The following is a 26873-nucleotide window of genomic DNA, read 5'->3' on the forward strand; positions in this document are numbered from 1 at the left end:
TGGGGTGGAAGACCACTGAGGCAAAATGCCATTCTCATCACATCATATCAGGGGTATACACCACCAACATGACTCATCACTGTTAATGTTAACCTTGATCGAGGGCTGAGGTGGTGTCAGATTTCTCCACTGGAAAGTTCCTCCTTCTCGCCTTTGTTTCCCACACTGTCCACAGCCCACACTTAATGAGTAGGGAGTTATTCTACCTCTCTTTGAGGTTGAAATATCTACATAAATTATTTGGAATTCTTTTGCCTAAGAGTTTGTTAATTCTCCCCCATTCATTTTTAAATTTGTTTATTAATTACACTATGGGCTGACTGATTTTATCTTATATTTGGGGTTATATTGGGTTATAGTCCAATTCTATTTTATTTATTTTGATGCTCAGATTGTTGCAGCTTTGGCCACTGGAAGTTGTTTCTCTGGTTCCGGAGTTCCCTTGGCATGCTATGTCATGTCATTGTGGGGTGGTTTTTTTTTTTTTGTTTTTATTTTTTTAGTATGTCCTTACATTCTGGCATTGCAAGATGCTCCAGATTCGTTTTGTGTTTAATTTTACTTAAAGAAGTATGTTTGACAATGTGCCTGCCCAACATCTATTAATATTTCAGTTAAAAAAACATAGTAGACACTCTGTGCTAAGTACTTTGCTACACGCTGGGTGTAATATCATCTATTTTTGTCAAATAAGCAGGTAACGATCATCCTCTTGGTTATCACTTATATGCGTCTGCTCCTTTGCTTTTTACAAAGCTTCTCCATTCCCATGTATATTAGCTCATTTTTTAATGTCACAAACATTTTCTGTGACATGTATGAAAGGAGTTATGATTTCTGGTTCATGGATAATGAATCTTATCTTGACTTTTAACAGATTTTTTTTAAAGGAGAAATTAAACTCTAGTTTGTTGTCACGAGTACAGCCTCTGCGAAATATATGCAGTCATTTGCTCAGATTCTTTCTTAAGCAATTCTACAGGGTTTTCCTGATTATGGCAACACGTGACCACAATGGATTTATGTCTTGTTCTTCTACAGACTGATTTTTCACTCCCTTTCCCATTTCAAGTCATGAAAATAATAGACAATTTCAGTTACATAAAGTCTTGGCATATTTCAACTCACTCCAGAATGTAATAATGTAAATTGAGGAAAACTCTACGCGATATATTGCAAGTGCTCCACATCCCTTCTTAAGCATAATATTTTCCAGGAAGTGAAATAAAATCCCCATATCACACTATGTAAAATATTTGATGTAAATTAAAAACGTTAATAAAATTGTGAGTTACGGCATCAAACATGCTTTGACACAACTACATGGAGACTTTAAAGATTTTAGTAGAGTCCTGGTCTTACAAAACATTGCTTTATGGTGAACTAATGATGTTGCAATGATCTCCTGTCAAATGTCTTATGTTGTAAGGTGTAAACTAAGCTTGTTTTAATTTTATTATCTTTTTTTGGGGGGGGATATAGACCCCATTGCTTAATGCATAGCTCATATATTTTTATAGGATTATGTTTGACGGGCTTTGAAATTATAGATCACGATCTTTCCTTTAATTAGAGAGAAAGCCTCCATTTATCTCCGCGATACGCAAGTATTTGGTTGTGAACATCAAGGGAGAGCAATGAAGAGTGAGTTTTGCTACAGTGACCTGCACAATTAATAGTTTCAGAGAATCTTTCGGGAGTACTCTGGGAAGAGTGCACAGCTTCACTCCATTGGCCTCAGCTGAGCTGAGCTGTCCCACTGAGCTGTAGGTAACAGATGACCGCATTTAGACATTTTAATTGAACTGCTTTTGGCTTTCTTCAGGTTTTATGAGCAAACGGCCTTAACAATTCTCAGAAGTAAAAACTATGTTGTCAAGACGTTGTCAAAGTGCTGGAATTGAGTTTTAGCCCCCAGTGGAAATACGTTTAAACTACATTTAAGGTTGGTTGTTTTATCACCAACCTTAGGTCCTTTTGGAATCTGTTGTGTTTTGGAGACCCCATTCATTTTCCCGTTCATTATTGACCTGATCTGAGGGGAATGGCACATGTATGAAACTCCACTGCTCCATTCCCACTGCCCATTGTGACGGCAGGGAGCTGTGCGAGGTGATTCTTCACAGCCACACAAGTTTTGGAACAAAGCTGACACTTTATGCTGCAAACAATATTCTACTGGATCCACGACACATTTGTATGGCATGTAGGAGCTGACAAACCTGGGGCGGACAGTCATCCTATAGCTTGTCACCTGTCAATAAATTGCCCAGGTCACCGTGTTGATCAACGTGGACTACAAATCCTACCCTGTTTTTCACCTATCACATTCATGGTTTGTCCAAGAAATTATCTGACATTTTCCCAGGTTCTTATGTACATCTTACAATTGTTAAGTAATACTTGGCAACGGCATTTAGGGTCAGGAGTTTCAGGGGATTAATCAGTTTGTGAAGGTAGCATCTAATCTATTTAAGGGATTTAATTCATCGGAATTTATTGATCTCCAACTATGTACGATATACTTTGCATGAGGGGGAAGATATGAATAGTTTCTGTTTTTAAGGGGCCCAGAGCCTTGTAATAAAAAATTATTAAGTAATAAGTCAAAGGAGATTAATGGTATAATAATAACCAAAGTATATTTGTCAAGAGAGTATTTCCAACTGGGAGTCAAACTGGATTCATGGAGGAGAGAAAGCGCTATTTATATGGTGCCAACTTTACATAGTTCTCATAAAAATGGTATGATGCTGGTATGATCCCCATTTTAACGAGAAAGAAAATAAGGCTCAGGGAAGCCAGGTACTTGCCTAACGTCATAGAAGGATAATATCATAGTGGGGGTCATCTTTGACTCTCAAACCTCTTCGTTTTTTTCAATTAACCATTATCAAGCTCCAAGAGGAGAGGTGCCAAACCAATCTATAAGATTGTTAGCATTATATCCTGTTTTACATATGAGAAAATGGTGGCTCAGAATGTATAAGTGGCCTGGTTTGTATTAAATAGACAACAAGTGGTGGATCCAGGATTTGTACTTAGGTCCTTTTTAATATTTTTATTATTATTATGGATACTTTTTTCTTTTTTTTTTTTTTAATTTTTTTTTCAACGTTTTATTTATTTTTGGGACAGAGAGAGACAGAGCATGAACGGGGGAGGGGCAGAGAGAGAGGGAGACACAGAATCGGAAACAGGCTCCAGGCTCTGAGCCATCAGCCCAGAGCCTGACGCGGGGCTCGAACTCACGGACCGTGAGATCGTGACCTGGCTGAAGTCGGACGCTTAACCGACTGCGCCACCCAGGCGCCCCTTTTTATTTTTATTTTATTTTTAATTTTTTTTACTTTTTTCTTTTTTAAAAACTGTACTATGAACATTTAACATGAGATATACCCTCTTAACAAACATTTGAAGGGCACAATACAGTCTTGTTAAGTATAGGCACAGTGTTGTACAGATCTCTAGAACTAATTCATCTTGCATAGATGAAATTTATACCTCTTGAGTGAGGTAATTCCTGATTCCCACCTCCTCTTTTCCCTCATAATCCCCAATCCCCAATTGGAATGGTGACAGTCCAATTATTTTATTACATCCTTATATGCTAGCTGGAATACTTCTGTAGAAAGAATTTTTTTTTCTCATCAACGTTTTGAATACCTGAGGTACAGTTTTTACTGGAAACATAAGTTATCTGTAAAATTCCCTTTATTTACTAGTGTTTAGAATAATGAGCTGGTTTTCCCAGCATCCTCTAAAGGTGATCACTTTTTTTTCAATTTTTTTATGTAAGTAAAATCATGCAGTATTTGTCCTCCTGTGACTGGTTTATTTCACTTAGCATAATGTCCTCCAGGTTCATTTATATTGCTGCATATAGTAGGATGTCTTTTTTTTTTTTAAAGTTGAATAATGTTCCATTGTATGTATATACCACGTTTTATGTATCCATTCATCTACCACTGGCCATTTAGGTTATTTCCATGTTTTGGCTCTTGAATAATGCTACAATGGATGTATAGTGCACATATGTCTTTGAGATCCCGATTTCAATTCTCTTGGAAAGATACCCAGAAGTCAGATTGCTGGATATGGTAATTCCATTTTTAATTTTGGGGGGAACTTCATGATGCTTTCCATAACAGCTGCATCATATTACATTCCCACCAGTAGTGTATTTGGACAATTTTGAACACACACTGTGGCGAGAAAGGAACGAGGCATCTGCCTGTACCCGTTATTCAGACTTAACATAGTTACACTTGTTCACAGTCATACTTGCATTCATTTGCACACCATTAGTGTCTCTGCCCCCAGAATTCTTTTGAAACAAGTTCCCAGGCGTATTTCATCCATAAATATTTGAGTATGTGCCTCTAACAAAAAATAACTTCTGTTAAAGAGTGCAGTCATAGTGCCATGTTCATACATAAAAAAATTCTAGTAATGTCTTCACATCATCAAATATCCAGTCGGTATTTTCTCATACACAGTTTTATTTGTTTGTTTGTCTAAAGATTTTATATTACTGATTTGTTTGCACTGGTATCCAACAGGCTGCACACTGCATTCTGTTGGAAGGTCTCTTACAGATTTTTTTATTTCATAAGTTACTTAACTTTTATTTTTCAAATTTTTTAGTTGAAATTGGTTTGTTGAAGAAACTGAGTAATTTGTCTTGTGAACTTTCCTACATTCTGTATATTGCTGATTGCATTCTCACTTAAAAACCAAAAGCCAAAAAACAACCCCACCCCCCAAATCTGCTTCTCCATTCCCCATAGTCTCCTGTCCTGTGGGTTAGATCAAAAGGCTTGGTCGTATTTAGGTTATATTTTTTGGCAAGACTATTTCTTAGGTGGTGTTGTGAATTGCCATCAAGAGATGCATAACGTCCAGCTGTCTTCTGCTGTGATGTTAACTGCCATTAAGAATCATTCCCCAGATTCAGAGTATACTTAGGTGTTTGCAAAATGGTGACATTCCAATTATTTTATTACATCCTTACATGCTAGCTGGAATACTTCTGTAGAAGGAATTTTTTTTCTCATCAACATTTTGAATACCCTGTGTTACAGTTTTTACTGTAATAAGGTTATTTATTTACTGTAAATAAAGTTTTACTTTATCTATCTACCTATTTATTATTTATTTATTTATTTATTTATTTATTTATTTTAATGGCCATTTGCCCTCAATACTGATAGGTTGGGAATATCCAGAATGATTAATGGTGTCTAATTCTGACTGAAAATAGGTAAGGTAAAAAATCATACATGTAAAAATATTTAATAGGCCAATAATATTTACTAGTATTTAGAATAATGAGCTGGTTTTCCCAGCATCCTCCAAAGGTGGTCAATTTTTTTTTTCAAAATGATCATTGCAAATTCCTGGATTTTAACATATTTGATTCATTATATCCTCTGATGTTATTACTCTTGTTGATGCTGCAAATGACTCATCTTTGAACAGTGGGAGCTGCTTCAAGATGGCTCATGAATCCTTCTGACAATATTCAGATACTGATAACTTCTTTGCTTTATGGAATAGCAAAGTATTCAGATTAATTTTATAAATTTCCTGCTCCGGAATTTTATATCTGATTTATGTTTTCTGGTATCACATGTGATAATTTCATGTAACTATAGTGTAATATCCCATTGTGTGTATGTCCAGATACCTACACAGACATATCCTCCCTTTCCTAGATAAATGGTAATACGGTGTATATGTACATATTGCTTCTACAACTTGCTGTTTTCATTTAATGGTGTATACTGAGGATCACACATGAGAAAGTAATTTTTTTTTTTTACAGTTGTATAGCGTTCCATTGTAAGTATACCAGAATTAATCTAATTCATCTGTTTTGATGAAAATTTAAGTTGTTTCTGGATTTTTACCATTTTAAAATTTACAATAAATGTCTATGTATGTATATCTTTTCACATTTTATTGTTTTATCTTTGAGCTAGATTCCTAGAGAAGAGGTAAACATACATAATAGGCAATTTTGCTAAATAGTGTCAAATTGTTCTCCATAACATTTGTAACATTTTGCATTCTTTTTAATAATGCAGATGTATTTATTTCCCCTTATGCTTTCCAACTAAGTATGTGGTCAAGCTTTCGTTTTTCTGTCAATTTGATAAATAAGATAAATATATCTGTGTGATACTAATTTATATTTCTGTATGAGCTAGCCTCATGTACTTGAGAGTCCCAAACATGTGAGGACCATTTGCATTTTCTTTTTTTTAAAGTTTATTTTATTTATTTTGGGAGGGAGGGTGTGCGTGCACATGCACGTGCACAAAAGAGGGAGGGATAGAAAGAGAGAATCCCAAGCAGGCTCAAAGCTGTCAGCATGCAACCCCATGTAGGGCTCGATCTCACACTTCGCGAGATCATGGCCTGAGTGAGACTGAGTCGGTTGCTTAACAGATCGAACCAACCAAGTGTCCCTGTATGTTCTTTTCTAGAAACTGTTCATATCTCTAGACTGTTTTTTTTAATAGCATTGTTGATCTTTTAACTTGGCTAATGAAATTGTACTTGCCATGCATTTTTAACCTTTATGTAGTCAGATTTATTAATTATTTTTTTTTATTGCTTTAAGATTTTGAGTCAGAGAGTTTTCTTCACTTCTGGGTTATAGAGAAATTCACGAATGTTTGTACTTGTGTAGTTTCATATTTTACACTTAAATTTCTAGGGTTTTTTTTTTTTTGGAATTTTCACTAGTTTGGGGTGTAAGAAATAAATCCCATGTTTATTTTTTCCTATTACTGTCCACTTATTTTTGTACCACTTATTAAAATGCCCATGTTTCCCACTTGATTCGTGATTTCACTTTCATTGAATACTACAATTAATCATGTGTATTTCTGGGTTCTTTTTGTTGTTGTTGTTCTACCTGGCTAGTCGTATGTCAATACCACATTGTTTTAATTATAGAGGCCTTAGGATATGTTTATATCTGGTTGGGCTAGCAACTCCCTTTCCCCGCTACTAGTCTTCAAGTAAATCCAGGTCTTTAAGCACTGAGTTCAAGGTTTTCTCACTAGATTCTACTTCCTTTAGCAAGACATCACAAAAACAGAATGTTTAGACTCTTCTAAAAAGGCAAATTGGAAAGTAAAATTGTGAATGAATTTAATGGCAAAGCAGAGTCAAATATAATTTCATTTTTAGTTTTGGTTTTAATTAAAAGAATAAGAACAACCAAGAATAATGAATCCATTTAGCCTTTTATTCCCCTTCTATAGGTCCCCCTAGAGAAGTGATGTATTATCCTAATTTAGCAATCAACATTTCCATCATATGGATCACTTAATTATCTCTGATAGAGTACAGAGAGATACTTTGTGTTTGAAATTACTTGAACACACTTCTAATACCTGGAGGTAAAGTCCTGGATGTTTCTGCGTAAGATCCAAGATGTGGTGACATGATCGCTATACTGGAATGTATTACGGTGTGTGTGTGTGTGTGTGTGTGTGTGTCCACACTCTTCACTTGAATAAAGTGGGGTTTAATATTCATATTGCCAGTCTCAAAAATCCAGTGATATTTCTTAACATGGTAATGTGAGGGGAGAAAACAATAATTATAATGTGTGTAGATTCTAAAGCCTGACAGTTTTAACTGTAAAAAATTTTGCTAAGGGAACTATTTGAGCAAATTATTGGGTTTTCAGATTGAGATTTACTGTCATAGGTGATCTTGTTTTCAAAAGCTTAATTGTACTTCAGTAAAATATCTGTCTTATATAACTATTTTTGTAATAAGTGGGAGGAAGCATCCGTGTAGTTTAAAAAATTACTGATGACTAGAATACTTGATGAGAAAAAAATAACATGTCTCCTATTATTTTGGAATTTAATGTTAAAACACAGGAAGGTGTCATAATTTTGGCATTTACCAAAGTATGATACTAAAAACTGATTATTTTTTAAAGTATATTTATTTATTTTGAGAGAGACAGAGACAGCATGAGTTGGGGAGGAGCAGAGAGAGAGAGGGAAAGAGAGAATCCCAAGCAGACTCTGCACTGCCAGGGCAGAGCCCAGTGTGGGGCTCGAACTCAAGAAATTGCGAGATCATGCCCTGAACTGAAACCAAGAGTCAGGCACTTCACTGACTGAGCCACCCAGCCACACCCCTGCACCCCTGCCACCTCCCTTATTTTATTTTTTAAAAGTAAGCTCCATGCCCAAACTGGGGCTTGAAATCATAACCCTGAGGTCAAAGGTTGCATGCCCTACCAAGTGAGCCAGCCAGGTGCCTCTAAAAACTGATTATTAAGTGCCCTTACCACTTGCCAAGCCCTGCATAGGTCACTATGGGTATATGTCAAAGTAAGCTAGGGAGACAGAAAGATATGGGTAACAAACGAGTACAATGTGGTGATGCTGTGGAAGGGCAGCATAGACGGAGGCTAACTGTGCTTGGTATACAAGGAGGGTCTCAAAGTAGAGTGAATGTCTGACTCAAAACTTCTAAAGCATTTACTTTTGAAATCCCTTGCACTTGAGAGGCATTTGGTGCAGTTCTAGGGTGATTTTGATTTTATTATTTTTTCCAAGTTTATTTATTTATTTTAAAAGAGAGACAGAGAGAGCAAGCAGGGAAGGGGCAGGGAGAAAGAGAATCCCAAGCAGCTTCAGAGTGGAGCCCAAGGTGGGGCTCCAACCCACGAACCGTGAGATTATGACCTGAGCTGAAACCAAGCGTTGGATGCGCAACCGAATGAGCCATCTGGGTGCCCGATGAATATTTTTTTTTAAATCGTGAGATTATTTCCTTTTCTCTTAAAGTGACACTCATATCTTTTTTTTAAACCAATTATTGTAACCCCCACAGGTGATACTTTTTCTTTCAAAAGGAACTCATCTACCTCTGCCTAATCTTCTCCCTTTCCTCTCTTTCCTATTTCAGTTAACAAAGTCACTGTTTATGACATGGTTTAAACAAGACATCTCAGCTAATCCCCCTCTGCCTCCTCTATTCAAAGGTCTTGAAATCTTGCTAATTTTCTCTGAAATATTTGTTCAGTATGTCCTCCAGTGGCTACTGTTTTAGACTTTTATCTTCCATCTGTATTATTACAATCCATTGAACTGTTCACCCTATTTTCATTATCTTCAAAATTATCAATTCAAATTTTAGTTAGGGTCAAATCATTCCACAGCCTTAACTCTTTTGCTCCTGTTGCGGTAATGTCCTTCAAAACCTGGCGATCTCCAGCCACTTCACTATACTTCATGATGACTTCCACCCACCTTGCTACATTTCCAATCTTAGCACTATGTTCTGCTTACCCTGCATGACTTTGCTTTCCACTAAACGCGCTGTGTATATTCATGTCCTCGTGACTTTTAAACATTCTCTATGCCTCAAATACCACTTTCTCATGATTTTGCCCCTTAAATTGTTCTCCTGTGGGTCAAACTGAAAGATTTTTTGTATTATTCTTCCTGACTGCCCCTCCATCCTTACAATAAGTTAGAATATAAATCTTTATGTACTCATAGTACTCTGTATATACACATACCACATTTGTTATACTGGATTATGACTTATAGCTTATAGATCTAGCTTCTTGTGAAGACTGAAGTCTTTGAAAAGAAAGACTATGGCATGCACACACACACACACACACACACACACGTGCACATTTAAATGTATAGATATATTACTGTTCCCTGGCACTTTGTACTTAGCCAAGTGCTTAGCACATAGTAAGGGCTTAATTGAATGCTTTAAGATTAACCTTAATCTTGTTGGCTACAGGAAAATATGTTAAGCAAGGGCCACTTTTATTTATGATTCCAACAGGAAACAGAAGCATACTTGGGTGAAGTTCTAATGAGAATTTAATGAAGAGACTATTTACAAAGTATAGATAAACCAGTGAGGAGTGTTCCGAACCCAAGTACTAGTAAGAGATGAAGCAAACACCGCTGTGGGTCTGAAGGAACAACGGGAAGAAACAGGGTTGTTAGCAGAGTCTAGCGAGAGCTGGAGATGTGGAAGGGCCTTGGGTGATGGGTGCAGAGGAATGTGACCCTTGCTAGAACAATGGCCCCAGGGTCGCAGTGAAGGAAGATCTTCCTGACCTGTCTTCTCACTCTCAGACTTCCAGTTGATGCCTCATAATGGCTGGATCCAACCAGAAGCCAGAGGCAGGAGAGCTCTGGTGATGAAAACTGTGTGGGTCAGTCCCCAGGGATACAAAACAGAGCCAGGAGGGGCAGAGAAACGAATAGGTGGTACAGAGAATAACCAGAACAAATAACTTGCTCAAACCTTAATACTAAATGGATGGGTGCCAATCAGTCTATGGAGCAAGATGCTTATAATATAGACTTTCAGAAACTAAGTTGCCTGAGAACATACACCATAATTGATATCTCTGAATATTTTCCTTATCCATACTTTGTAGCAGCAGCAACAACGAAAATGACCATAGCAACAGTAAAAATTACCACTTACTATGTGCCAGATGCTGAGCTAAATATGTCACGTATTTTGTTGTTTTTCCCTCATAACACTCCCCAATTTACAAATGTGGAACTGTTGCAGAAATCAAGTAATTTGAAAGAAGTGTAACAGGTTAGTGGTGGAGGTGATTACCAAGCCTTTTAATTTTGTACTTTATTTTTTTAATGTTTATTTGTTTTTATTTTAAGAGACAGAAAGAGTAAAAGCAGAGAAGAGGGAGCAAAAGAGAAAGAGAGAGAGAGAGAGAGAGAGAGAGAACCCCAGGCAGGCTTTGCACTGACAGATGCAGGGATCAACCTCAGGAACCATGAGATCATGATCTGAGCCAAAATCAAGTCAGATGCTCAACTGACTGAGCCACCCACATGCCCCTAAAGCCTTTAAATTTTTAACCCGTACTAGTGCAGGGAGACTCAGTATTCTGTTCCATAAAGTCATAGCCTCCTCTAAAAGAATCGTGCAAGGTGAGATTGTCCCTAGAGACAACCTGCATGAAATTGTGGTGAATAGTGTCTGTGCAAAAGAGACCTAGGAAGAAGGTTGCTATTTTTGACTTAAACACAAAGATAGGTTATTTTGCTTTCAATGAGGAAAAGAAAGATAAAAATGCTAATCAAATCTGCTGAAGCATCAGGTTATCTGGGAAGGTTTTAATTAGAAAATCTTAGCTCATGTGCCTAATGAAACGATAGTCCTATAATTGAATATAGAGACCTGTTGGTAATTAAATGATAATGTAGAATAAATCTTTCTCTTAACAGGTTTAATTCTCTTTTACATTATGCATTAATGGAGTAACATCCCTAATATATTAGTGCATAGCATAGATAGGAGACTTTCCCTACTTTACTCACTGAAAGCTTAATTAGGTACCATAGAACTGTGGCCTTCCTTCCCTTCTTTTCTTACGAGCTGGAACTATATCGGTGTGTTTTGTCTTATTGATTAAGATAATCTAAGCAAAAGCAGATGAATTTGTTCTTCTTACGTCCTCAGCTCCTGTGGACACATGTTTTGTTTTCATAGAGGAAATTGGGCTTCACAGAGTCAGGACTGGTCCTTGCAGGTCTCTGCTTCATCTAGATCCCTTTGGAGGAGAGGAAGGATTGAAAGAAAGGAGAGAAGCCTACGATGGTAGGTCATTCATGCAGGCCTTGGGGAGGCTTCGTGACAACCCAAAACACCAAAAACAGAACCCACAAGTCACTGGGCTGGGCTCTGTGCCATGCCTACATCTCTGCCTTGTTTCTGATTCTGAGCAGCCTTGTTACTCAAGGTCCATAGTTAAACATTTTTTTTATAACAAACTCCTGAGTCATTGGCACTTTCAGCTCTTGGGGGAGCTGGAAGGAACTGTTGGATTCACTGCTTAATTATTTTCCCAGGAAGTAAAAGGCATGGATCATTGCTTAGGATGGCCACTAGCCAGCCAAACAGATGTTTGGCCCAGCTTCTGAATTTTACAAGGGGACATTTTTAGACTTACGCTGTTTGTTTGCAGTCCAGTCTATGCTTTTCCACTTTGCTTCTTTTTAAAAATTTTTTTTCTTTAACATTTATTTATTTTCAAGAGACAGAGAGACACAGTACGAGGGGAGAGGTGCAGAGAGAGAGGAAGACACAGAATCTGAAGCAGGCACCAGGCTCTGAGCTGTCAGCACAGAGCCTGATGACGTGGGGCTTGAACCCACCAACAGTAAGATCATGACCTGAGCTGAAGTCGGATGCTTAACTGACTGAGCCACCCAGGGGCTCCTTTTCCCCTCAACTTCTTATTATTTTGTTACTGGACAATATGTTTATTTCCATGTTTTATTAAAAGAACTGATAGACACATGGATGGCTAAATTGTTTAAGATGTTGGATTCATTAATTTAAATATCTAATTTATTTTCTTTTAAAAATAATAATTTTTTTCGTTTTATTTATTTATTTATTTATTTATTTATTTATTTTTGGGACAGAGAGAGACAGAGCATGAACAGGGGAGGGGCAGAGAGAGAGGGAGACACAGAATCGGAAACAGGCTCCAGGCTCTGAGCCATCAGCCCAGAGCCTGACGCGGGGCTGGAACTCACGGACCGCGAGATCGTGACCTGGCTGAAGTCGGATGCTTAACCGACTGGGCCACCCAGGCGCTCTAAAATTAATAATTTAAAGGAAAACACACTTTTGTTTAAAGGGTATTAATTTTACTTTTTATTCTCAGTATAATGCCCCATTAATTACTTTGATGTAAAAAGCTTTGGTGTGAAAAGCTCTGGTGAAGTTCACTACAACGGACACATTTAAAAGAAGAAGATGAATAATTCAAATATTCTGGACCTGTGAAAGTACCATTTCTTGATCTCTGTCTCTTGTCAAATCATTTTCACTTAATATTCTTTCATACTATTTTTTCCATTTTGGGGGGCATACATACCACATACCTATGTCTCCCTAGGTAGCTATTACTTGAATTTTGAATCAAAAATCTTTCTTTTTTAAGGATTTGTTTGCAAATCTAGAACAGGGAACGCCGGCCAGCTCATCAATCTCCTACCACTTGTCATCCTTCCTCATCCAGGCAGTGCGAGAACTTCCATCTCTGTCTTTCTCCCTCACAGAAAACGCGTGCTTCCTTTAGCACTTTGTTCCCTAATCTTTTTGTAGTCTAGTCTAGTTAGATCCTCAAATAGTAAGAAGAAAACCATTTCAATGTTTAAGTCATTTTTACTTAAACTAAAACTTAGACCAATTGTTAAGTTTTCAAAACGGGCTCCTGCAGCCAACAGACTGCTTCAACTGCATTGTTATTTTAGCCATGCGGGGGACCACATTGGGAAGCAGTGGAGGAGAGGGTTATCACTATGATGGACGATTAGGAAAACAAACCACATCCTGCAGGAAGATGCTCTTCAATGTGGGGCATTTTACTAAGAAGATACATTGCTACATGACCGTATCTACAATATACAGAAGCTGCTCTTAAAGAGAAAATAAATCATTTTCTTCTTAAAGTGAAAATAAATCATTTAGAACACTTTTCCTCTCCTAGGATAACAGAATTCTGGGTATTTGGGAGGAAAATCCAGAAACTCTGTTCCAGTTTATGAATAATTGAATAATTGAATTAGCTTGTTTTCTGTCAGGATGTTTTGGTTTCATAAAGACCATAAAGATGGAAAAGCCAAATCTCTATATATCTGCACCAAAGTTAGGCAGTTCATTTTTTAAAAGAAGGTTTTGAAAAGTTGCTCTTGATTTTAGGGAAGGAGAGAACTTTTAGGGCACCTCTGTACTGAATTTCTTTTGTGCGCTTTCATCTAGAATACTGAACTTACTGAAGTATTGACTTGAAATGGAGGCCATCTTAGGAGACAAATTTTGGACTTGTGCAAGTTCTTTGATTTCAACCGCTCAAAAGCGAAATGATGGCAGTATATTGCAGTTCTAGGTTGGCATATTTGGATGTTTGAGGGACGACCTTGCGGAATAGTGGAACTGTTTGGGCTTCAGAAGCCTTTTACAGGTGGCACTTTCTGCCATGCTGAGCTCAGGGCCTCAGGAGCCATTGTGGGTGCTGCACCACCGGTATGGGAAAGACGACGTGCTGCTAGACTTTGCTTTTGTCCTTCTCCTCATGCAGAAGTGATGTTGCTTTCATCAAGAGTATTGCCCTTTTCAGCGAATCCTTTGTAAGTAGCAGTTGGACTATTAGCTTTTTGGGTGTTGATCTCGTAACATCCTCCCAACTCAGAAAAGAGAAATCTATTGGGTTGAAACTCAGAAACTTCTTCGGAGACCTTGAGTTAATCATGTTAACTTAAGCCTCCCTTTACAATTGGGCTTTTTAAAAATCATTTTTATTGAAGCATAATTTATGTAAAATCCGTTTAAGGTTTACAATTTGATGAATTTTTACAATATACAAGAAATCATATATATGCATATACTCATTAAATCACGGCTCCAATTATGATGCAGAACATTTCCATCATGCCAGAAGATAGAAATCTGGACCCCTTTGCAGTCCATCTTTCCTTTTACCCTTACCCCAGACAAGCACTGATCTGTTTTTGTCACTCTAGATTTGTTTGCAACTTTCTAGAACATTATATAAATGAAAAAAATATAGTATGTGTTTTTCGATGTCTAGTTTCTTTCACTCAGCATAATGATTTTCAGATTTTCCCATCTCACATATATCAGTGTTTCTCTGCCTTTTTATTGCTCAGTAGTGGTCCATTGCATGAATTTACTAAATTCTGTTTACCTGTTGGTAGATGTTTGGGTTGTTTCCACTTCCCAGCTATCTTGAAAAAAGCTGCTAAGAACATTTGAGTACAAGTCTTTGTGTGGACGTGTGTTTTCTAAACAGCTATTCTCTTTTGAGAATAACCAACCAAACAGTCCAACCACCACTGTTTGAAAATTCTTGCACATTTGAATTTTGATTTTCATTGTGGCTCTTAGGAACTTCTCTAATGACTAATGATGGCAAGCATCTTTTTATGTGTTGCTTTTATCCTTATCTCTTTTTTTTGGTAAAGTGTCAAACTCTTTTGCATATTTTTATTTTTAATTTATTTTTTTCTTTTGCAGATTTTTAAATTGGATTTTTGTTTTATTATTGTTTTGCAAGCTTTCTTTATATATTCTGGACACAGTCCTTCATGAGATATGTGTTTTGCAAATATTTTGTTCCACACTCTGCCTTTTTTTTTTTTTTTTTTATTTCTTGGCTATTTTTTAAAGAGTAGATGCTTTTAGTTTTGGTGAGGATCAAGATTCATCAACTTTTTTTCTTTTATGGTTTGTGCTTTTGGTTTCTTAATAAATGTTTATTTAGCCCACATTTGAAAAAATATATTACTATGGTTAATTCTGGAAGTTTTATAGTATAAGTATTAAGGTTTACGTTTGAGTTGACTTTTATATATGGTATGAAGTGAAGGATGAAGTTCTCTTTTTTTCACATAGATGTCACGTATTTATTGAAAAGCCAATCATTTTTCCATTGAAATACCCAGCCACATTTGTCAAAAAACAACTGATATGGGTGGATCTATTTCTAGATTATCCATTCGGTTCCATCGATTGCTTATCCTTATGCCAATACAATACAATCGGTGCTTGGGCCAAATCTGTTTGTTTTAGGTGACATCTGAGGAGTCTGATTATGACTATGATTGCAGTACAGTAACCAGGGACTCCTTGGAAAATAAATATAGCCAGGCTTCATAGCTAGAGCAAACCCAGTTAAATATGCCATTAATCCAGGTGTAGCCAGAGATATTGGCTATTGCACATACCTAGACTGGCCAGTAGGAAGTCCAAGTTACTCGATCGTTATCATCACTCATGCTGAAGAGTTTAGATTAGTGTATGTGTGTCAGGTAGATGCAAGGCCTGGTGCTGACTAAGAAAGAGTAGTGACTTCAGTAACAATATTTTCTTGATGTGGGATCAGGGTCTGGTTTTATTAAGTTTGTGAAAAATGTGCAAAAAAATTTTGTCTACCCTTAAGCAGAGGGGGGAGACCACAGGATACCAATAATAACAGCCCCTATGTTTTTTTGCCTTGGGTTTTCAATTTTTATCAAAGTTGAAAAATTTGTAGGGATCATTCTAAAACTAGTAGAAAGAACATCTTCTGATACGCACATCTGTGTTTACTGCTAGGGTAAAAATTTTCATTTTTCCTCTCAGTTCTATTTTCTTTTCATCATTTGGCCTGATTTAAAACTGATCTCTATGTTGACATATCTGAGTCTTTTCTCATCCATGGTGTGCATTTCTCACCTTTGTTTCTGCTTAAAGGCATATTAAATTTTTTCAATGTTTATTTATTTATTTATTTATTTTTAATTTTTTTTTCAACGTTTATTTATTTTTGGGACAGAGAGAGACAGAGCATGAACGGGGGAGGGGCAGAGAGAGAGGGAGACACAGAATCGGAAACAGGCTCCAGGCTCGGAGCCATCAGCCCAGAGCCCGACGCAGGGCTTGAACTCACGGACCGCGAGATCGTGACCTGGCTGAAGTCGGACGCTTAACTGACTGCGCCACCCAGGCGCCCCTCAATGTTTATTTTTGAGAGAGTGAGAGAGAGAGAGAGAGAGGAGAGAAAGCGCACACATACACATGCATGAATGGGGGAGGGGCAGAGGGGCAGAGAGAGAGGGAGACACAGAATCTGAAGCAGGCTCCAGACTCTGGGCTCTGGGCTGTCAGCACAGAGCTGAACGCAGGGCTCAAACCCATGAACTGTGAGATCATGGCCTGAGCTGAAGTTGGGTGCTTAACCGACTGAGCCATCCAGCCACCCCTTTGTTTAAAGGTACATTAAATAATGAAACTATATCATTGAGGCATTTTGGCACATTTTAGGACAAAAATTCATTTGTTCTTGACCTCATCTAAGTAGTCAAAATTTCTGAAGGAAGTGGTTCTAAGGAGGTAAACCGTGCTCCTTGGTTTGTTGTGATAGGGACAAGTAATGGCTAAGAATTGTGCTGAATTAATGAGACTCTTTCCCCTTCTACTCTGCCCTCCTGGGAAAGAGTACAGTAGCTGGTTAGTAGTGCACAACCGCACTACTTAATTTACCTTTCTAAAGCAGGAAAAGCAGAAAAGATCTAATGTATTTAAAACCGCAGGGGGGTTGGGAGGAGTGAAAATGTAATTTCCCCAGCTGCAGTTTGGCCATTCCTAATCATATGAAAATTGCCAGAAAATCCTTAATGGTCACTAGTGGTTTAGAGCTCTGAATTTCACACGCCTCACAAGACTGCGCTCGTCTCAGCAGAGTGGGGACTGGGCACGTCTACGCAGGCTTCCTGGTGATTTTAATGACAACACATGCTCTGTTTTGTTTTGAAAAGAAAATTGGTCTTGAGATTGGAAGAGTCAGCCGTAGTGGGGAATGAGAAAGCACTGACACCAAATCTGGTCGTCTTATAGACTCTTCAGGATCAAGCTGTACCATGGTTTACATGGGTAGGAAAGACCCCACCCAAACGGTGCTGGCAACACCTGGCCATCATTTGGCTTGTAAGATCTGATGAGGTCACGGACCAAAGAAATTCATCACGAGCAAGTCTGGAGCGAGTGGAGTGACTGAGCTCGCCAATCAAAACGGATATTTAATATGAGCTGGGCAAGTCTTGTGCAAGTTGTATATTCCAAGATATGTTTTCTGAATAGTCAAGTGATTTAAATTTTTGTAAGACCTTTTTTTTTTTTTAGTGTTTGCTCTTGAGAGAGAAATAGAGCACTTGTGAGAGAGGGGGAGGGGCAGAGAGAAAGAGGGAGACAGAGGATCCGAAGCAGGCTCTGTGCTGACAGCAGAGAGCCTGATGCAGGGCTTGAACTCAGGAACCCAGGAACTGTGAGATCATAACCTGAGCTGAAGTAGGATGCCTAACTGACTGAGCCATCCAGGTACCCCAAATTTCTATAAGACCTCTTTGACAATGACGACTTTAGGCATGCTTTAAAAAAGATTTTGTTGGGGTGCCTGGGCGGTTCAGTTGGTTGAATGTCCAGCTCTTGATTTCAGCTCAGGTCATGATCCCAGGGTCCAGGGATCCAGCCTTGTGTCTGGCTCCATGGTGACCGTGGAGCCTGCTTAAGATTCTTTCTCTCCTTCTGCCCCTCTCCCCAACTTGCACGTGCTCCTTTTCTAAAATAAATTAAAGACAAAAGATTTTGTTTTCCAAAACGATTCTTATTGACATCAGAAATTTGTCAGAATTTTTTTTTAGTATTCTAGCTCTTTCAATGTTATTATGCCTCTCCTCATGGCAGATTTCCTCTGCTCTTATTATCAGTAATCCTTAACATTGAATAGTTGTGCTTTTTTTTTTTTTTTTTTTTTTGGTAATGTGTCTTTTACATAATAATGTGCAGGTTAATGTTGTCTTTTGAAACAGAAACATTAAATGTGAAATGAATATAAAAGAAAAGAATTTAAGAACAACAGTTCCAGAAGAGGGTTTTTTGAGCAATAATACAATATTTTAAATCAGAATGTCAGTTTGTTAATATTAATGGGAAATCAATTGTCAACCTGATATTTGTTTCCGTGACTCTGCAACTAGATAAGCACATCACCAGGAGACTGGAGCTCTGGTTTCGGGCCCTCGCAGCTTCCTTGGCCTTCTCTTTCTCTTCTCCGTGTCACAGAGGAGCTGACTCCTCACATCAGAGGTCAGGAGGGGGAAAAAGTTAAAGTTCTGTTTCCTCATCTATCTCTGCCATAGGTGGCTTCGCTGGTGGTGGCTGTCTCCTGCCTGGTTCCAGTTTCCGTGAAGTGTCCTGGCCCTCACGCTCCAGCACCAGGCTCTCTTCCCTTTGTCTCTTTAGCCGAGCAGTGTTTGCAGCTTCCTGCTATTGTCAATCCCTCCATCTGCCTTTCCAACTCCTCCCCAGCTTCTCGGCAATTCTAACATCTGTGCAACCAGGACTCTGCATCAAATACCCTTGTGTTTTGAATGCCTTGTATTGTCTTCTGTTTTCCTGGTTGGACCTTGAATGATGGAATAGGCAGGGAATAAGATAAAGGGCAGTTTGGTTGCACGATTCAAAAATTTAACGTTATTTAGCTTTTTCTAGTAAAAACATGGGGCTTGAGCAACACTCCGCTTCAGATACATTCTGCTTAACTCAAGGGTATCTAGAAAACACTAAAATCTTTAAAAGTCTTTCTGAAATGTCTCTTTCTTTTCTCCTGCATTAGTAAACAAGACTGAATTTTGTTTACTTCTTCTGATGCTTTAGATTCTTGTAGTGTTTCTCGGGGTATCTAGTATCGAGATATTAAAATAGAATCTGCAGATAGTTGGACTAAAATATAATTCATCTTCAGTTTGCAACTTTGAGGCAGTTCTTAAAAACCATCCTTTTATCAGTCTGGTGTATGTGGTGTGTTTGCGTGTGTATATGTATTTTATCATGAAAATATATTTTAAAAGGATAACTTATATCTAGTCTTCTGATATTTACAAGTATTGAATAAAGTATGCTAAGTATTTTATCTTAAATAGAGCAGCAATACCAGGCCAGTAAGGTTTTTTAAGAGTAAGATTTATTTTTGGATGGCCAAAAACTAGGTCACTGAAAAAGATGGGCTTTGGAAAATTCATTCAGTCATTCACTGCTTTTTAAATATTTAATGATTACCTGCTATGAGCTAGGCATTGGAGCCACAGTGGTAAACATGACAGATGGTGTTCATCTCAGCAAACTTAAAATCTGGTAGAGGAGACAAACATCCATAGGCAATCACATTAATGTACAAAAAGTTATAGGGATACATAGCAAGGGAACTTTACCTGGTCCGGAAGTTTAGGAAGGTAAAGAAGGGATCAGAAAAAGAAAGATAATGAAGACCAACATTGGCCAGGTTATCAGGTATGATCCAGCTACCCACTTATTCATCTAGTCATTTCAACAAACATCTGCATGGGTCTCAGGAAGGTGATAACAATGAATAAGGCTTAGCTGCCAGTAGGACTCAGACTGTCAGTAAAACCATAAAAGGATGCTGTGATCAAGCAGGCACATCAAAAGTGGGGTAATGAGTTGGGGTTTATGTCACACCAATAAACCCTTGACTAATAGGGACTTTGTGTGCTCCCCAAACCGTTTAAACCTCATAGAGGTAGGGGCGCCTGGGTGGCTTAGTCGGTTAAGTGTCCAACTTTTGATTTTGGCTCAGGTCATGATCTCACGGTTTGTGAGATCTAGCCTCATGTCAGGCTTTGTGCTGACAGAGCGGAGCCTGCTTGGGATTCTCTCTCTTTCTCTCTGCCCCCCTCCCCCCAAATAAATATACATTAAAAGATAAACCTTTACTGTAGCATTTAGTACTGTTCAGTCTAAGAAACTTCCTTGAAAATGTGGTACATACACATAATGGAATATTGTTCAGCCTTAAAAAAGGAAATAGGTGACAACCATATGCCATATGCGATAACGTGGATGAACCTGGAGGACGTTATGCTAAGTAGAAGAAGCCAGTCACAGAAGGACAAAGATGGCATGATTCCATGTACACGAGGTCTCTGAAATGATGAAAACCATAGAAACAGAAGGTAGAATGGTGATTGCCAGGGCCTGGGGAAGAGGGAAATGGGAAGTTGCAGTTCAACAGGCATAAAATTTCAGTTGGGAAAGAAGAGTAAGTTCTATACTTAGTCTTTGCTATACAACGTTGTACCTATAGTGAACCATACTGTATTGTGTACTTAAACAATTGTTAAAAGAGTAGATCTCATTTTATATGCACCACATTTTAAAACAGACAATTTCATTGAGACCAGTTTTATTCTACTGATGAAACCTTTTGAGAATCAGAAGTGTTAAAGGAGTCGTCCAAAGTCATTGAGCTTGTCAGTAGCAGAGAACAAATTGTATAACAGTGTGGTTAGGAGTCAGTTTGTGAACTCAAGCATGTTCCTTAAGCTTCTGGGTTGTTATGAAGATTAGAACAGAAAATATTTAAATTATTGAACACAGTGTGGGGCACAGATAAATTAATTAATATTAGCTTTTCTAGGCCTGTGAATCACTGTCCAATCTCTAAAGACTCTGTCAATACATTTCATTTGATCCCAAAGACAATGAGGGAAAAAGGAAGGTGGGTGTGATCATTTCCATTTTTGAGAAAAAGCAACAGATATTAGTGATTTTCCCTATATTACACATCAGGGATTGAGCTTTGATGGAACCAGGGGTTTGATGTTCTTTACTGGAAATCTGTCGCCTCTCCTAAGCAATCAAGCTGCTCCTTATTGTACTATAAACGGTTATAAAAATATATATCTCTCTTACTAGACTGGATTAGACTGGTTCTCTACAGGATTGTCTCTCTTACCAAGCAGTCTGTTCTATGAAGCCAGAGACTAGGTTTTATTCATCTGGGGTGTCCTCATACTACCTAGTACAGAGGTATGGAATATAACAGGTGTTCCACAAATACTTACTGAATGAAACTGAGAGGCAGACAGAGACAGACATAATGGGTAATGCAAAGGAAGTTGCTCCCACAAGGTTCTGAAGCTAGCACATTTCAATTTGCTATGGCAGACAAATGGATACGAAGAAACTATAGTTCCTGGCTTTGAGGAATACCCCAAATTTTGGGCAAAATGGATTCCCTCTAGAAGGTGCTGGGCCCCTTGTGAGCATGTGAGAGTTGTTCCTTTAAGATTTTGGTTTGTTTTTGGCTTTCCTCTTGTATGGCCCTGTGTGCGCCTCACATTGACTCTGGAAACCTGGGAGGGGGAGTCCATGGCCCGGATATAAAATTTTCTCCTGTGCTCATTTACAAGCTGTTGCTATATGATTCTACTTTCCTATTCCTGGACCTGTGCACTCACCCCCATTTACATGCCTCAAGAGTCTCACGTGGCTGGCACTTACAGCACGGGGTCTGCCCCTCTGTAGGGGTGGGATGCGGATGTCGCTAAGGTCCAAGCTCCAGACTTCTTTCTTCCTCTTGCTTTTTTTTTTTTTTTTTTAATGTTTTATTCATTTTTGAGACAGAGAGAGACAGAGCATGAACGGGGGAGGGGCAGAGAGAGAGGGAGACACAGAATCGGAAACAGGCTCCAGGCTGGGAGCCATCAGCCCAGAGCCCGACGCGGGGCTCGAACTCACGGACCGTGAGATCGTGACCTGGCTGAAGTCGGACGCTTAACCGACTGCGCCACCCAGGCGCCCCTCTTCCTCTTGCTTTTAAGTGATGCCTATGCTTGGGCACACGGAACGCTCTCTGGCTTTACCCACCCATGAGTGGGATCGCTAATCAAATCCAGGACTAACCAGGAGACGACTTTCCTGGAAACAGAAGAGTTTTCTTTAGTCACTAACACAAAAATCATGGGCCTCAGCAATGTTATGGTTACACAACCCCTTTTCCTTGTGATATTACTAGCATTCAGTTATGGGAGTCACATGTTATGCTTTGATGGAGCCATTTGTGAAAAGCCAGCAAAGGTAACATCTGTACAAATATGCCACGGGGCCCTTAGCCTGAAGCTTTCAAATGATGTCTGTAGGAGATCTTACACAATGGTTAAGTTTATATTTCAATCATATGGAGCTAAATTATAATGGGTAGCTAGTAAAAGATGTTATGGATTTCCTCTGGAAGATGGGGAGAGAGAGAAAGTGTGCGGGTAGATGTATCTGTGTGTATTTGTACATATGTGTGCACCTAGATGTTTTCATAGGAGCTAATTTGGGATTGGTATGTCTGAAAATATACTCCTTGGGCCAGCAAAGCAATTTCTAACTGGTAATACTACTTTCCCAGTAATACAAAACTTCTAAATGAGTTGTTTTTAGATTGTAATAAAATCTAGTAACTATGAAAAATTTTACCCTTAAAAATAAAATCCAAAGAAGATGAGTCTAGTTATTAGCAAGGTATTGCGATAAAGGAAGAGACTATTTCACGTGTCTGGAAATAGAGACGTTTGCTGTGTGTTAGGGAAATAAGAGAAGTCTATTTCTTTTCCAGTGTTTCATTCCATTTGATAAACAATATCAGAAGGGCCTGGTAGCAACAAAGCATTTGCATATCGACAGCGCTTGCTAACGCCGCCTTCACTTTGCTGTCATGCATTATCACATATTCGAATGACTTCTTTGAATAGACCTCTTTCTGAGAACATAATTGTAGTTTATTATATTTGTGGTAATTACTGCATTCTTTGAGAGTGTCTCACATAGTATATCCTTTGACTTGTTTAGTTTTAAGACATTCTTTTTCATGCTTCCACTTGGAAAATGACTAAACAAGGACTTTTGTTGTCCAAATGCAAAAAGGGCTTCTTCCGGTTGATAAAAATTGCTAAATCTGACACGCAAGCTGCAGCCTATAAAATGGCAGGATTTTTCCTCTTGCTCATTTTGCCTCTGTTCCTCTTTCTTGTTGTTCAGATGATACTGGTGACTTGTGAACTACTCATGATGAGGAAATTCATGGATTCTATGGAAAAATGAATCCCCAAAATTTGAGAACAAGAAACACTGTGGTGACTCCTTTCTGAAATCTCTCCAAAGTCTTTCCATTTCAATTCTTACCTCTTGTTGCAGTTTGACCTTGAATAGCTCATAATCACAGATTACAGTGCTGATCAAGTAAGAATGAAGGATGATATGAGGAAGCCAAAAGTTCCTTCTTCCCCTCAGTTCAGCATATGGAAACCCCTAATAAAGGAGAATGAAGAATTAATAAAAGACAAGACTGTAGTAACAATACCCAAATGTTTAGGAGTATTTTGTGTGGGGTTCCTTTTTAAAAACATCCTTGCTTTTTCAACCCCCCACCATCTTCCATGTTTGGTATCTTTCTGACTCTTGGGTAGAATTCTTGCTTATTTCAAATTGACTCAAATAGTGGCTGTGAATCTTAGACATTCCAGCCCTCCCTATGCCTCTACCCTCCCCACCCCGTGCCTCATTGTTTTTATTCATTCCAGCTTGATTTATTTTTGCCACCTGGCTCCTGCCCCTGGTATCACTTGTCACTTATCTTTATCTGCTCATGCCTAAGCACATTTTGCTAGTGTGATCTAGTGGAAAGACTGTGAGCTTTGGGATTTGAAATACCAGTGACTAGTTACTAGCTGTGTGACCTGGGATACGTAAGCTCTTTGAGCTTCAGTTTCATTTTCATTAAATATAAAAAAAGAATATTAATACTTTCCTATTAGGATACAAGTGAAGAATTCATAACTTAACAGTATACAGTTTTTATCACAGTGGCTGGTACCCACCACAAGCTCGATGCCTATATACTTCCTTTCTCCTGACCTCCACTCCCAGAGACATGTATACTTCCTCCTGCACTGGCCATGCTTCCTCCTGCGCTGGCCAAACTCACTGACTTTCCAGGCACTAGAGACCTGTCTGGCCAGTTTGACTCTTTCCTTTTCCCAGCCTTCTTTCTGATGACGGTGGGCTTGTGGGTCATGACATTATGACAAGGATGACCGATGATGCGGCTACCTATCCATAGCCTTCAAATTGTCCTCTCCTTCCACACTTCTTCCTAACACCTGTCTACCTGTTTTTGGTTAACTACCTGTTGACAGTTATCAGTTACACACCTATCCTTTCTACCATTATTTCTCTTGGCAGAACACCAAAGGAGGACAGGAAAGAATCCATAAAGATATAAGCTGAGATGTCTTGAAACTTGCTAAAATAAATAAAATCTTCAAAAATGGCATCATCTTAAATTTAACAGCAACACCATTTTAGTTTTGCACCTTTTACTCTTTCTTTCCCTATTTATAGAACCCTTATTAGTGACAACTTTTCTCTCTTGTTTTACCAAACCAGGAAATCAGTTGTATTCAGTTTCTTTCAATTCTTTGAACTATCCATTGCCAAAACATTCTGGTTTTTCTTCTATGGGCTTACTTTCACCAATTTTGCCATAATCTGTAATTTAAACTTGGATTCTGTTTTAAATAGGCAATTTGGACTTTTTCCTATTTACTGAGTGATTATCATCACCAAATGGCCACGGTCAATTTTTCTGCCAGTGCCATGTATGCTCCTATGAATCTTTCTTTTATTCTTTTATTTAACTTCTGTAGTTCTCAGACTTGAAGATTCTAAGTATAGAAATTCAGGGTGTTGGAAACAAGCTTAACATCCTTAAATAATTGACATGACATTCTCGCTAAATGGTCACCTGGCCCACCTTGAACAATCCCAATTGTATAATAATTGAATCTCCAGGCACCAACCCACTCCATATTTAGACAGCTTTGATCATTAGAAAGCCAAACCACATTGTATTACCCGTTTACTTCTTCCTTAATCTTAAATTTGTCTCTTGGAGTCATGTGTAACAAAGTTAGTTTCTCTACTTCTAAACCCCTTATACATTTGAAGGCAGCTGTATTATTCTCCCATACACTTTTTCCACCCCCAACGTTTCCTTATCAGGATAAATTTTCCATTCACTCCAGTCACCTGTAAAACAAATGTTTGTTAACACATAAGTTTATCATATCTGCCATAAAATTAAGAACTTGTCTTTCTTCACGGTAATGCCACAGAAATGATAGTCATTAAAATCATCTCCTATAGATGCCATATGTTAAAAACAAACAATAGAAGAAACACTTTTTAATAAATATTACATAACAAAATTTTCATATGAAAGCTTTGCATACCCATCTATGTTGTCTTAAACATGTAATGTTGACATATAAGAACAGCCAACCATATCTATCATCTATCTACCTATCTATCTATGGAAATGGGGGTGTGTGGTATCATTTTTGGAAATTACTAATGCATCTACCTTTCAGAGTCCATGACCTTTGGCCCAGTCAATCTGAGACAGCAAATCTGCCTGACAGGGGAAAAGAATTTATTATATAAATGATGAAGAGAAAAACAGAACAATATATAATTCCTGGCATGAAAAGCAGGGATAAGGCAACATAAAAGCATTACAAACCAGACAATGATCCCGAGAGTCAGTTTCCCAAATATTTTTGTTTTTTGCCCTCTAACATATCAGGTACTCAACCCGGAGGATCCCATAGCAGAGAAAGTACCCTTCCATCCACGACAGCAAAACCCTGCTCTTGACAGAGATGAAATGTAGGAGAAAGAGAAGCAAAGCCTACATCTTTCCCAGGCCTGGAGGAGGATAGTGGGAAGGGGAGAGAGAGGAAGAGAAGGAAGGAGCGTGTTGGTCAGATGTGTGCCTCCACTCCAACTCTCTGGACTGCGAGTAGATGCAGGACCCTGGTTGCGAGGGAGGTAAAGGGAGGAGGCTGTCGGTCCTGACTCCCTTCTGAGGCTCACAAAGGCAGAACTCCAACTCTTCCTACACTGAACACACCTTCATTCCTCTAGTTGTGCAGTGTTGTCGTGAGCCAGAGCCCGAGGACTTGCTTCCCTCAGCTTCCCAAGGTGATTGGGGTCCGGGCGTTGGAGTTGGCCTGGAGTCTGCTGAGGCACAGGGAAGTCTTTTTGCAGCAGAGACCGGCCAGGAACCTCAGCATTCAGGGCCGGCAGGTGCCAAAGTGAGACCGAATTGGCCAGAGAGTGAACTGGCTGTAACCAAATTGGGAGAATAAGACCAGTTAGAGACTCTAGCCACGAATGGCAAGACAGCAGCCAGATGGACAAGACAACATCATCCAGGAGAGAAGAACACCATGCTCAAGGTCTCTATGTCTCTCCATTACACACTCCCTTCCTTGCCTCCCATTTCATACACCCAACTGCCTTCTTTCAGAGCTGAGTAGGAGAAGGCAGAGGAAAACTGAGACACTGAACTTTCTTTCTACTCTTAGGAAGACTATTGCCTTAAGAGATTATTGAAATAATCA

General features: G+C 38.6%; 1 long non-coding RNA gene across 1 annotated transcript in view; it reads right to left on the reverse strand.

Annotated features, from left to right (window-relative positions):
* The window catches only part of LOC123586012, a 61834-nt gene extending 39826 nt beyond the window's left edge, over window positions 1–22008 (reverse strand). The window contains exon 1 of the long non-coding RNA XR_006706536.1: window positions 21925–22008. This is a non-coding gene — a long non-coding RNA (uncharacterized LOC123586012). The remainder of the gene's footprint in view (window positions 1–21924) is intronic.
* Window positions 22009–26873: the final 4865 nt, after the last annotated feature.

The sequence above is a fragment of the Leopardus geoffroyi genome, chromosome C3 (assembly GCF_018350155.1).
Source record: "Leopardus geoffroyi isolate Oge1 chromosome C3, O.geoffroyi_Oge1_pat1.0, whole genome shotgun sequence".
Classification (NCBI taxonomy): domain Eukaryota; kingdom Metazoa; phylum Chordata; class Mammalia; order Carnivora; family Felidae; genus Leopardus; species Leopardus geoffroyi.